An 11,146-nucleotide genomic window follows, 5' to 3' on the forward strand; every position below is an offset into this window, starting at 1 on the left:
AACGATTAACAAATAAACAATTCATAAGTTTTAAATTGCGCCACTGTTCTGAGTACTGTGATGAAATCCCGTGCCACTCAGGAGGTGAATCCTTTGTCCATAATATCCACTCTGTATACATACCCACCTTCTTGGTCATCAGATCGACTTTGATGGTATAGCAATGACTGTGTTCAACTAATCCTTATTTGACTTCATAATTATTTGCCCCCAAGTGCAAGTGGAATGATGCTGGCAATTGGGATATGCCAGAGATGCCAGAAAGTGCTTCTTTTAAGTGAAAAAGTGAAAGTTCTTGACTTAATAAGGAAAGAGAGAAAAAAGTATGCTGAGGTTGCTAAGGTCTACGGTAAGAATAAATCTTCTATCTATGAAATTGTAAAGAAGAAAAAGAAATTCATGCTAATTTTGCTGTTGCATCTTAAACTGCAAAAGTTCCCGTCACAGTGCATAATACATCCTTTGTTAAGGTGGGAAAGACATGAAATTTGTAGATGGAAGAAATGAATGGCAATGTGTTCTGATTGACAGTAGTTCGATTCAGTACTCTCTGAAGTTTCAGGCATCTACTGGGGGTCTTGGAATGTATCTGCCATGGATAAGTGGGGACTAATTTACTTCATTCTTCCAACAACTATTTATTGAGCATCTATTACTACTTAGGCATTCTTTTAAGGGCTGAGGATACAGGAGAGAGCAAACAAAATCCCTGATCTTGTGGAGATTATACTCTAGCCTGAAGAACTCTTAAGGGTTAAAAAGAAGTGCTCTGGAAACCAGAGAAACCAGGATTCAAGTCCCACTCTGGGTTAAGGTTCACGTTAAGCTGTTATCACAAAGAAACTCAAAAGGCAAAGGCTCAAAAGTCATAAGTTTTTGCAGACTGGACTCTGTTTCCTTGACAACATAGTTCCTTCAAAAAACTTAGTAGGCATCTGGTCTAGTTGCCTCTGGCTGGTTCCACTGCTAGAAACAACATTCAATGTTCTTTTCTAGCCAGAGTTCTTATGTCTGTTTAATTTGCTTCCTTGAACTCCACCCATCTTTGTCACTCTCAGTTAATAAAGGCTACCCCAAGGCCACCTAAAACAATAGCCTTGGGTAGGAGACAAGAGCCCTACTTCTACTGTTTGGGAGACAGGAAGATATTGGCTCTTCCAATCTTGTGATGTTACTGACTCTGAAAGGTGCCAATTCTTGTCTAAGATCATCTATTTCTTGTAATTCTTCACTAAAAGCAGCAAGGAGCATCCAACTTACAGTAACATTCTTGCTTTTTCTAATCATTCTAGAAACACATGATCAGTAGACACATGGTCTACCTTTTGGGTTGTCACAGATGATAGTCTTATCAAATGTTGTTCTTTGTCATAACAAGGGTCACATGCTTTCCGATCTGAAATATGTGTGTCCTCACAACCAGACCACTAAGCTTATGTAACCAATTTTTCATATTTTGCAATGGCAGCACCCCACTTCTGGTACTAATTTCCATGTTAGTTCAACTTAGCTTAAACTAGATGGTTTAAACAACAGAAATGTATTGTCAGAGGCTAGAAGTCTGAGGTCAAGATGTTGGCAGGGTGGGTTTCTTCTGAGGTTGTGAGAAAGAATTGTTCCATGCCTCTCTCCTAGGTTCTGGTGGTTTGCTGGCAATCTTTGGTGTTTCTCAGCTAGTTGTTCTCTACCTTCATCTTCACATGGTATTCTCTCTCTGTGTGTGTCTATCTCCAAATGCCCCCCTTTTTATAAAAACACCAATCTCATTGGATTAAGGGCTCACCTTATTCCAGTATGATCTCTTCTTAACTATCCTATTTCCAAAAAAGGCCACATTCTGAGATATTGGGGGTTAGGACTTCAACATGAGATTTTGGGAGAGGAGGACATAATTCAACCCATAACATTTACTACAAAGAAAATAAAAGAACTCTAGTGGAGTATTGACTCAAGCAAGGTGGAACTTTCTCTCTCATGTAACGACAGAGTCCTAGACCAGTGAATGGATCTGCCCCATTCAGACACTCAGAGGTCTAAGTTTCCTATGTCTTGTCTCTTACTCATTTCCCAGGACGTTATTCTTGTCTATAAGATTAAAGCTGTGAACTCTGGATTACAAAAAATAATTAGAGAGCACAGGAGACTGAGCCCACTTTTTTTTAAATTTTGGCATTGAATATTTTATCTATTTATTTACCTTTTTTTAATTTAGTGGTTAGACAGAAAATTATTTTCTCAACATACAAAGGAAAACATCACGAATTGAATTTAAAGTCAATTGATAAGGAATAAATTTAGCACACAAAGATTAACGTCCTTAATGCATAAAGAATTCAACAATTAATTAGAAAAATCTTAACAGAAATTTGGTGAAGGACATGAGTAGACAGGTCACAGATCCCAAAGAAACACACATGGCTAATAAACACATTCTAAGATGTTCTTGCAGGCAGGAGCAGTGGCCCATGGCCCCTGACGCAAGACCCCAGGTGTGCTCCGTTGCTTGCCTGGTTGCAGGCAGGGGTGGGGCAGAGCCCACTATTTAGAAATTCCACACCTCGCTCCTCACATTCCATACTGGGTTACATCTGCCTGCAAAGGAGGCCAAGAAATGCAATTTAGGTGGTCAGCTATGTTGCTGGGCTGTGATTCTGTTATTGCAGAAGGAGGGAATGGATTCTGTGGAGATTTAGCCATCCATATTCCGTCCCTTTATCCACCAAGTACATGAGAATGTGCTTCTTCCCACCATAATGCATTTCTACCCCTCCCTGAAGAAGGCAACCTAAAATCCCATCCTGTGAATGCACCCAGCTAAAGGTCCAAAATCAAGCAGGTCTGAATGTTTCTCTCATGATCCAATAATTTGTAAACTAAAAGTCCATTTATCTGGCCTTCTCCTCACCCAAAGTGCAATATTAGACCAGTTGCGAGGTCTTAGAAATGATTAAATCTTGCTGGGCCAGATTTATTTTTAAAACTTCCTGCTTGGGTTCACCACCACATCACCAGCCCTGCAATAAATCCTCTAGGGACTCCTGCATCAGGAATCTGGAAAATTATAATCATTCATCTTACTAGCTATAGTTCTGTTCAAACTCTCTGTTTTTTAATAATTCAGTCTTGATCAGAGTTTCTAGGAATTTATTCACTTCATCTAGATGATCTAATTTGTTGACCAACAATTATTCATAGTATTCCCTTATAACCCTTTTGATTTCTGTAAATTCGGTTTTAATGACCCCTTTTTCATTTCTGACTTTACTTATTTGAGTCTTCTCTCTTTTTTTCTTAGTCCATGTAGGGAAAGGTTTATCAGTTTTGAAGATTTCATAAAAGTATCAACTTTTAGTTTCATTGATTTTCTTTTTTCATTTTCCTATTTTCTATTTCTTTCACCTATACTTTAATTTTTATTATTTACTTCCTTTGCTAGGTCTGGGCTTAGTTTGCTCTTCGTTTTCTAGTTTCTTAAGGTGCAGAGGTGATTGTTGATTTGAGATCTTTCTTTTTTGTTAATGTACACATTTACATTAAATAAATTTCCCTTTCAGCAAATAAATGAATGAATGAATGAATGAATAAACAAACAAACAAATAAATAAATAAATAAAAACTCCCTGCTTATAGAGTGGAATGAATCCTTTGGTTGCACTCTGGTTGGTTCTCAGGGAAACTCTATCATCTATTGCTCACTATGGTCTCTGATTTTACCACCTAGAATGTTCCTCTCTGTCCATTATTTCCCATGGTGTCATCTGGTATGAGTTTTAATGGGGATTCCCTGCTTGAGGACTCTATAGTTGTCATAGCCTGATTCCTTTGGTGCAAATTAGGGACCTGAGTGTGGTCTTAAGGCTGAAACAGACACAGGCTGGGCTCACGATCTCAAGACAATTCTCTAAAATACTTAGTAACCGCACTGAAAGTTCTTTCCTAGACATGGTTTTTACATTCCTTGGTTTACCCAGATCTCTGTACCATGTTAATGGTGTCTACTTGAGGTCATTTGAAACAAAAGTGTTAGGTGAGAAGGCGATGGCCTTACTCACCACTATTAGAGACATCAGGGTCAGGTGACTTCTCCAACTTTTTGAGGACTCTAATCTGTGGACTCTTCCATGTCTGCTTGCAAATTGGCCAGATTCTTGCCCATCAAGTCCATATCTTTCTCGTAATATTTTGCTAAAAGCAGCAAGGAGCAACCAAGTCACAGCAATATTGTTTCTCTTTCTAATCACTTCATCAAGAGATGCAGCCTCACTTATCACTTGAGCTATCTTCCTAGTTCTCTAGGATTATAGTTTTGCCAAATGTTTTTCATTGGCTTAAGGAAGGCACCCCACTCTCCTGCCTGAAATACCTGTGTCCTCACAAGTCAGCCATTAAGTGAGTGCCATCTATATTTATGGTGGCACCCCACTTCTGGAACTGATTATTATATTTGTTAGGACAAAAGTCTAAGCTCCAGTAAAAAGAAGAGAGAGGTACAAAATGCAATATTTCAAACAAGACAAAAGTTTATTTAGCTCTCTAGTTCCAGGTCAGCATGCAACTCTGTTGGGTCTCTGCAATCATTTAAAGACCCAAGTTTCTTCCATTTCACTTCTCCACCAATTCCTAAGGTATTGCCTCATCTGCAAGCTGGGTCATAGGTATGTACATATTCCAGTTTGCAAATAGGGAAAACACAGAGCATGGAGGGGGTAGATCTACTGTCTTAGAGGCTTCACCCAGATGATGCACACATAACTTACATTCATATTCCATTGATAAGAACTTAGCCACCAATCTAGCCTCACTGCCCGGGAGGCTGGAAAATGTAAATGTAGCTGCAAGATCACAATTCTGTATGCTTCAGAAGAGGGAAAGAATAGAATTGGTACAGAGCTAGCATTTGCCAAAGTGTGCTTCTGCTACATTCTTCTTGTGTAGTCTTGGGACAGTCAGTGTTCCCACATGTAAAATAAAGACAATAACACCTAAAGCCCAAGGATGTTGGGAGGATTAAATGAGATAATGTGGTGCATGTATACTAGCAAGCAAGACTATTTGCAATGTTAAATGAATACCCATATTTTATTTAAATGTGTATTAAGTAAACCACAGCTACTACCAAAAGCCTGCACTAAGGACAAGGCTAAAGACACTATTTGAGGGTTTTTTTTACAGTAAATTAATTTTTTTCTTTTTCTTTTCCCCCTCCCTTTCCCCTCCCCCTCCCCTTCCCCCCCCCTCTCTCTCTCCTCTTTTTTAATGATAGCACTTTTGGAACACAGATATGCCTTAGCAAATGCTGTTGATGGCCCCTTCCCCCATTCCTTCAGCCCACCCCATGGTTCACCTGCAGGCAGTTTTCATACACACCAACTTCCAACATGGAATGTTCTTGACCCCACATGGGGCAGACACCAAAAGTGCTAGGATGTTAATGTCCAAAAGGTAGCCATCAACCAATGAGTGTCAAGAGTTGGTGGGCTACGACCCCCAGCCTCCTGACCCTTCAGTGGAATGACTCAGGTGTCTTCTACTCAGTCACTCAGAAGATCCCAAGTGGAATCGAGCCGCAGTTGCCCACTCGTGAGTATATCTCACCTCCTTTCTCCTTTCCCCACTCCCTCATCCTGTTTCCTGGGACCACCTCTCACAAATCCTTGTTTCAGGGTTTACTTTTGGGGAAACCCAAAGTAAGACATGGATGGAAAGTTCCAGGGGATGTGGGAATGACTGAAGTTTGCAAACCCTGAGATAATGCATCAAGACACTTGCTCAGTGCCTGGCACATAGTAAGTGTTCAATAAATACTTTTAGTTATCATTGTTGTTACTTTTTTAAATTGTCATCAAACACACATAGCATAAAACTTACCATCTTGACCATTTTTAAGTGTGAAGTTCAGTGGTATTAAGTACATTCACAGTGTTGTGCAGCCATCACCGCCACCTATCTTCGGAACTCTTCGTATCTTGCAAAACTGAAGCTCTGTCCCCATTAAACACTCACTCCCTGTTCCCCCACCTCCAGCCCCTGGCTACTTCATGTCTATGAATTTGACGACTCTAGGGACCTCATATAGGTGAAATCCTACAGTATTTGTCTTTTTGTGACTGGCTTTTTCACTTATCACAATGTCCTCCAGGTTCATGCATCTTATAGCATATGTCAGAGTTTCCTGTTGTATTCTGTTGTGTGAATACACCACATTGTGTTTATCCATTCACTCATAGGTAGATGTTTGGGCTGCTCCCACCTTTTGGCTATTATGAATAATGCTGCTCTGAACATAGATATACAATTTTGTTCTTAATTTTGTCATTCCTTCATTCATTCAAAATACCAGATTGGTTTAGTTTGCTCTTTTTCTATTTTCTTAAAGCAGAAGTGTACATTACTGATTTGAGATTTTTCTTATTTCTAACACAGGTGTTTAGAAGGATAAGTTTTCCTCTAAGCACTACATGAGCCCTGCATCCTATAAATTTTGATATGTTGCCATTTGATCTTTATCTCAAAGTTCTCTCTAATTTCCCCATGATTCTTCTTTTTACCCATTGTTTATTTAGGAGAGTGTTGTTTAATTTCCACACATTTGTGAATTTTCTAAATTTCCTTCTGTTATTGTGGTCGGAGAACATATTTTCTATAATCTCAGTCTTTTTTAAATGTAGCAAGATTTGTTTTATGGCCAAAAATAAAAATTGAATTAAATTAAAATCCCAGAAATTCCAGTACACTAATGTTCATACTGAGGGTATTTTAAGAATAATTTCCATATAATTTGGAAGGGTAGAGGAATTTCTCAGAAAAATAGACTCCCTAAGCCAAAGAAGGCAGCTTTGCTAGGTGGCCAAAATCTTGGTCTTTCCTTAAAGGAGTGGTTCTCATCAAGGCGGACAATTCAGCCTGGCCACCAGGGGACACTTGGCAATGTCTGGAAACATTTTTGGTTGTCATGACTGGGGGTGGGATACTACAGGCCTTTAGGACCTGAGATGCTGCTCAGCATTCTACAGTGCACAGGAAAGCCTCACACCATAAAAAACCATCTGGAGCTGGCTGGTTAGCTTAGTTGGTTAGAGCACAACCTTGTAATACCAAGGTCACAGGTTCAGATCCCCGAACTGGCCAGACACCAAAAAATAAATAGAAAGAAAGAAAGATAGGAAGGAAGGAAGGAAGGAAGGAAGGAAGGAAGGAAGGAAGGAAGGAAGGAAGGAAGGAAGGAAGAAAGAAAGAAAGAAAGAAAGAAAGAAAGAAAGAAAGAAAGAAAGAAAGAAAGAAAGAAAGAAAGAAAGAAAGAAAGAAAGAAAGAAAGAAAGAAAGAACAACACCAACAAAAAATGATCTGGGCCACGAAGAGTTAAAGCTTTAATGCTGTCCTTTAAGGTTGACATTTCACACCTTGACACTATTAACTCTTCTCTGCCCCATTCTGCACAAAGTCAAATAGGCCAAATCCAGGATCCCAAGAGAGACAACTTAGTGACCTCTGGTATCCCAGAGAGAGCTAGCAGGTGTCAGGTGAAGGGTCTGAGATTTTATCCTGCTTGCAAGCTGCCTATTTAACCTGCCATGGTTTCATGAATGCAGGCAGAAGACACGAGACTCAGGATCAGAGACAAAAGACTTTATTACTCGTGGCACAACACACAGTATGAGCTTTGTGTTCATGCCAGTTCCTCCCAAGTCCTACATGGGATTTGTCCCACAGCTGCTGAGGAACTCCAAGCTTAGAAATCCCAATCTTCTGTAGTGGACTGCAAACAAACCTGCCCTATTTATGTCAGAGGGAGACATTATCTTTACTATATGAACAACCAACAAACCTGCCCTCTTCTCCACTGGAAGAAATTCTATCTTCCAAGGCTGTTTGCTAAACAAACTTCCTTGAAAAGATAGCTGCGACAAAAACTTCCCACGCCCCTGCCTGTGAGGTATGCAGAGATATGAGGGACTTATGGAGAATCGTTCTCCAATTCTCACACCCAATGGACTGTGGCGGGTGAGGGTAACTCAGGCAGGAGGTCAAGTAGAGGAGGTGCTCAGGGTATAGTTTAGTGATTCAGTGTGTAGACTCTGGAGTCAGGCAGCGTGGGTTCCAATCTCAACTCTGCCCCTTCTTGTCTGTGTGGCCTTGAGCAAGTTACTTTGCCTTTCTGTGCCTCATTTTCTCCTTCTGTAAAACAGGAATAGTCATAGCTCCCATCTCACAGAGTCATTGTGAAAATTAAGTGACTTTGTATATGCAAGGCATTTAGAACAGCACTGGCACATTGAGGCCATGTCAGTGTTAACTATAATTATTTTTAATTATCATGACAATGCTGCCAAGCTCGTGGTTATGTCTGTTTTTTGGAATTCGTGGGCAAGCTCCCTAACATACATGGTTCCCTTAGAGTGTGCCTCAGAGACTTTGAAAGGCCACATGGGGTCTTTTGCTCTTTCCTCCCACACTAACTTGCCGGGTAATTATTTTTTTTCTTTCTTTTTTTTTGCTGGCCGGTACAGGGATCAAACTCCAGACCCTGGTGTTATCAGCCTCACCCTCTAACCAACTGAGCTAACTGGCCAGCAGCTCTATCCAGGTAATTCTCAATAAATGGAGCAGCAAGACAGGGGCACTGGTGGTTTGAGGGTCCCCAGAAATCAGACAGACTCCAGCTCAAATCCTGGCATTGTCACCTGCCAGCTGTGTGACCGTGGGTGAGCAATTTTGCTGCTGGGGGCCTCCGTGTACACACTGCTCAGGTTCTGGGTGAAGGGTCGAAAGCCCCCCTTTCCCCCAACCCTGCACATGCCCTGCTTGGCACAATGCCTGGCATGCGATGCAACATATCTGGACCATCCTTAGCCAGGGCCATTTTTCTCATCACACTTGTCATATTATTATTCAGTGAACAAGACTCCATAGGGCACAAGCTAGGAACATCTTTTCACTTTTCTATCTGTAAATTCACTCCATCCCCTCGGTCTCTGCTTCAAACTCCACAAGATACGTTGGGGGGATCTTCTCTGTTGTTTCATTTCTGCAGCCTCATCACCCACCGCAATCCACCCCCGCCTCTGCACTCAAGGCAGACACGCCCACCTGCTCTGTCCCTCCCACCTGCGACTTTTCATATGCTCTGCCACCGCCACCCCACCTTTCAGACACCACCTCAATGGCCACCTCCTCAGAGAAGCCTTCACTGGCTTCCACCCTAGACTAGTCAGGTGCCCACATGATACATTCCTTTAACATGTTTAGCCCACACTCTCCCGGCTTGCCTAGGTCCCAGGGCTCCCTTCTCCCAGCACCTGTGTCTCCCTGCTGAAGGGTGAGGAAGGCTTTCTCCAGCTGCCGAAGGTGACATGGCCCATACAAGGCCAGGCCAGCAGTGCTGGTGTAGCAACACGGCCCCAGGAGCCGCCATCAACCGATGACATTGGAGATCAGGGGATAGATAACCCAGCTCCCACGCCCCTCCGCTGGGACAATTCCAAAGAGTGTGCTCTCTGCTGCCTCCCAGAGGTTCCCAGTGGGACTGCGACCTGGCTGTCCGCGTGGTACCTGGCTTCATGACGCCCCGCACCCAGTTTCCTGACTGCCTTCCCTTCCCTGTCTCACTTTCCCACCCCTACTCGTGTCTCACAGGCTCATCTCCCAAATAAACTACTTGCCCTCGAGTTCTTGTCTCAGGATCTGTTTGTAGGGGAGCCCAACCGTTGCCTGTTGTAATTAACTCATACTCTGCCTGTTGTAATGTATTCATCATCATTTCCAGTTATTGGTAGTCTTGCCCCACTAGGCTGAGTCATGCCCCTAAAACCTGCACAGCACATGGCATGTAGTAGGTACTCGATAATGACCCTGAGTCCCGTGACTGTGAGATGGCCGGGATGGTGATGGGAGCCCTGCCTCCCCCTACCCCATCTTCAGAAGCCCCCAGTTGGAGAGTAATAGTGCAGGAGAAGAGCTCACTCCTTCCGAGCTATAATCGGCAGCCACCACCTGCCTCATGGCCCAGGCCTCACAGTCTGGACAGCTGGGCCAGGGCTTCCGGGGGCCAGGAACCCCAAATGACCTGCCCAGCCCAGCCCAGGACCCCTGGGATGTCCTTTTAGCAGATACACAGAGAGGACATAAATCCATTCCCAAGACTGCAGGGCAGGGGACACAAAAGGCCCTGATGCGGAGGAGGGATGCGACTTGGCTCTAACACCGTTTCTAGCCCCCTTCTCTCCTCCTCAGCATCAGATTCCACCTCTGGGAACTCCCTGAGCAGGAGGCCATTCCTGGGACAAGGATCTGCCCTACTAGGCCGTGGAGCAAGCAGACTTCTCCTGTGGGAGGGATCCCTTTCCAGAGCCGGTGGTGTTAGGCCTGCAATTAGCCACACCACCTGCAGTGAAGCTGGTCCCAGGGTCTCTGGGTGACCGTGGAGGTGGAGGGAGCTAACCTCTGATGACCTAGCCTGAGGCAGACAAGAAAACGAGAAGGGGGGTGAAAGCATAGTGGGGAGTCTTAGGACCTCTTGCCAGCTCTTTTCTAGAATCAGCTGGGTCACTCACAAGCTGGGTGACCATGGGTGAGACACTCTGGGCCTCAGTTTCCCAATCTATAAAATGGGGAGGGGCTTATGACTGTAGCTAATTTCTAGAGTTTGTTGCAAAGACAATGGGGCCTCTGTGTGAGACACCTGGTCTAGCTGGATGGCCTGGGCAAGCTGTATGGTCTTGAGGGAGAGCCTCAGCTTCCTCCTCTGTAAAATGGGAGCTCTTAACCCTTGACGTGGTGTTGTCAGCACCACGCTCTCCCAAGTGAGCGAACCGGCCATCCCTATATAGGGATCCAAACCTGCAGCCTTGATGTTATCAGCACCGCACTCTCCCAAGTGAGCCGTGGGCCGGCCCCTTCAGATGCAATTTTTACCATCTGCTTTTATCACAAGAGGAAACTGAGCTGAGTCTGCACAGCCAGGACATTGGGGGGGGGGAGGGGGTTGGAGATAAAGAAGGGGAATGGAGAACAGAGCTGGGGAGGGGTCTGAGCTGGGCTCCCTAAGCTCCTGAACATGGGATGAGCCAATGTCCTTGGAGCATGAAAGAGGTTCCAGAACATTCTGTTAGCTAGCTTTTTAGCCCCCATGCCAACAGCAGTGAAGTT

The sequence above is a fragment of the Cynocephalus volans genome, chromosome 10, assembly GCF_027409185.1.
Source record: "Cynocephalus volans isolate mCynVol1 chromosome 10, mCynVol1.pri, whole genome shotgun sequence".
Lineage (NCBI taxonomy): Eukaryota > Metazoa > Chordata > Mammalia > Dermoptera > Cynocephalidae > Cynocephalus > Cynocephalus volans.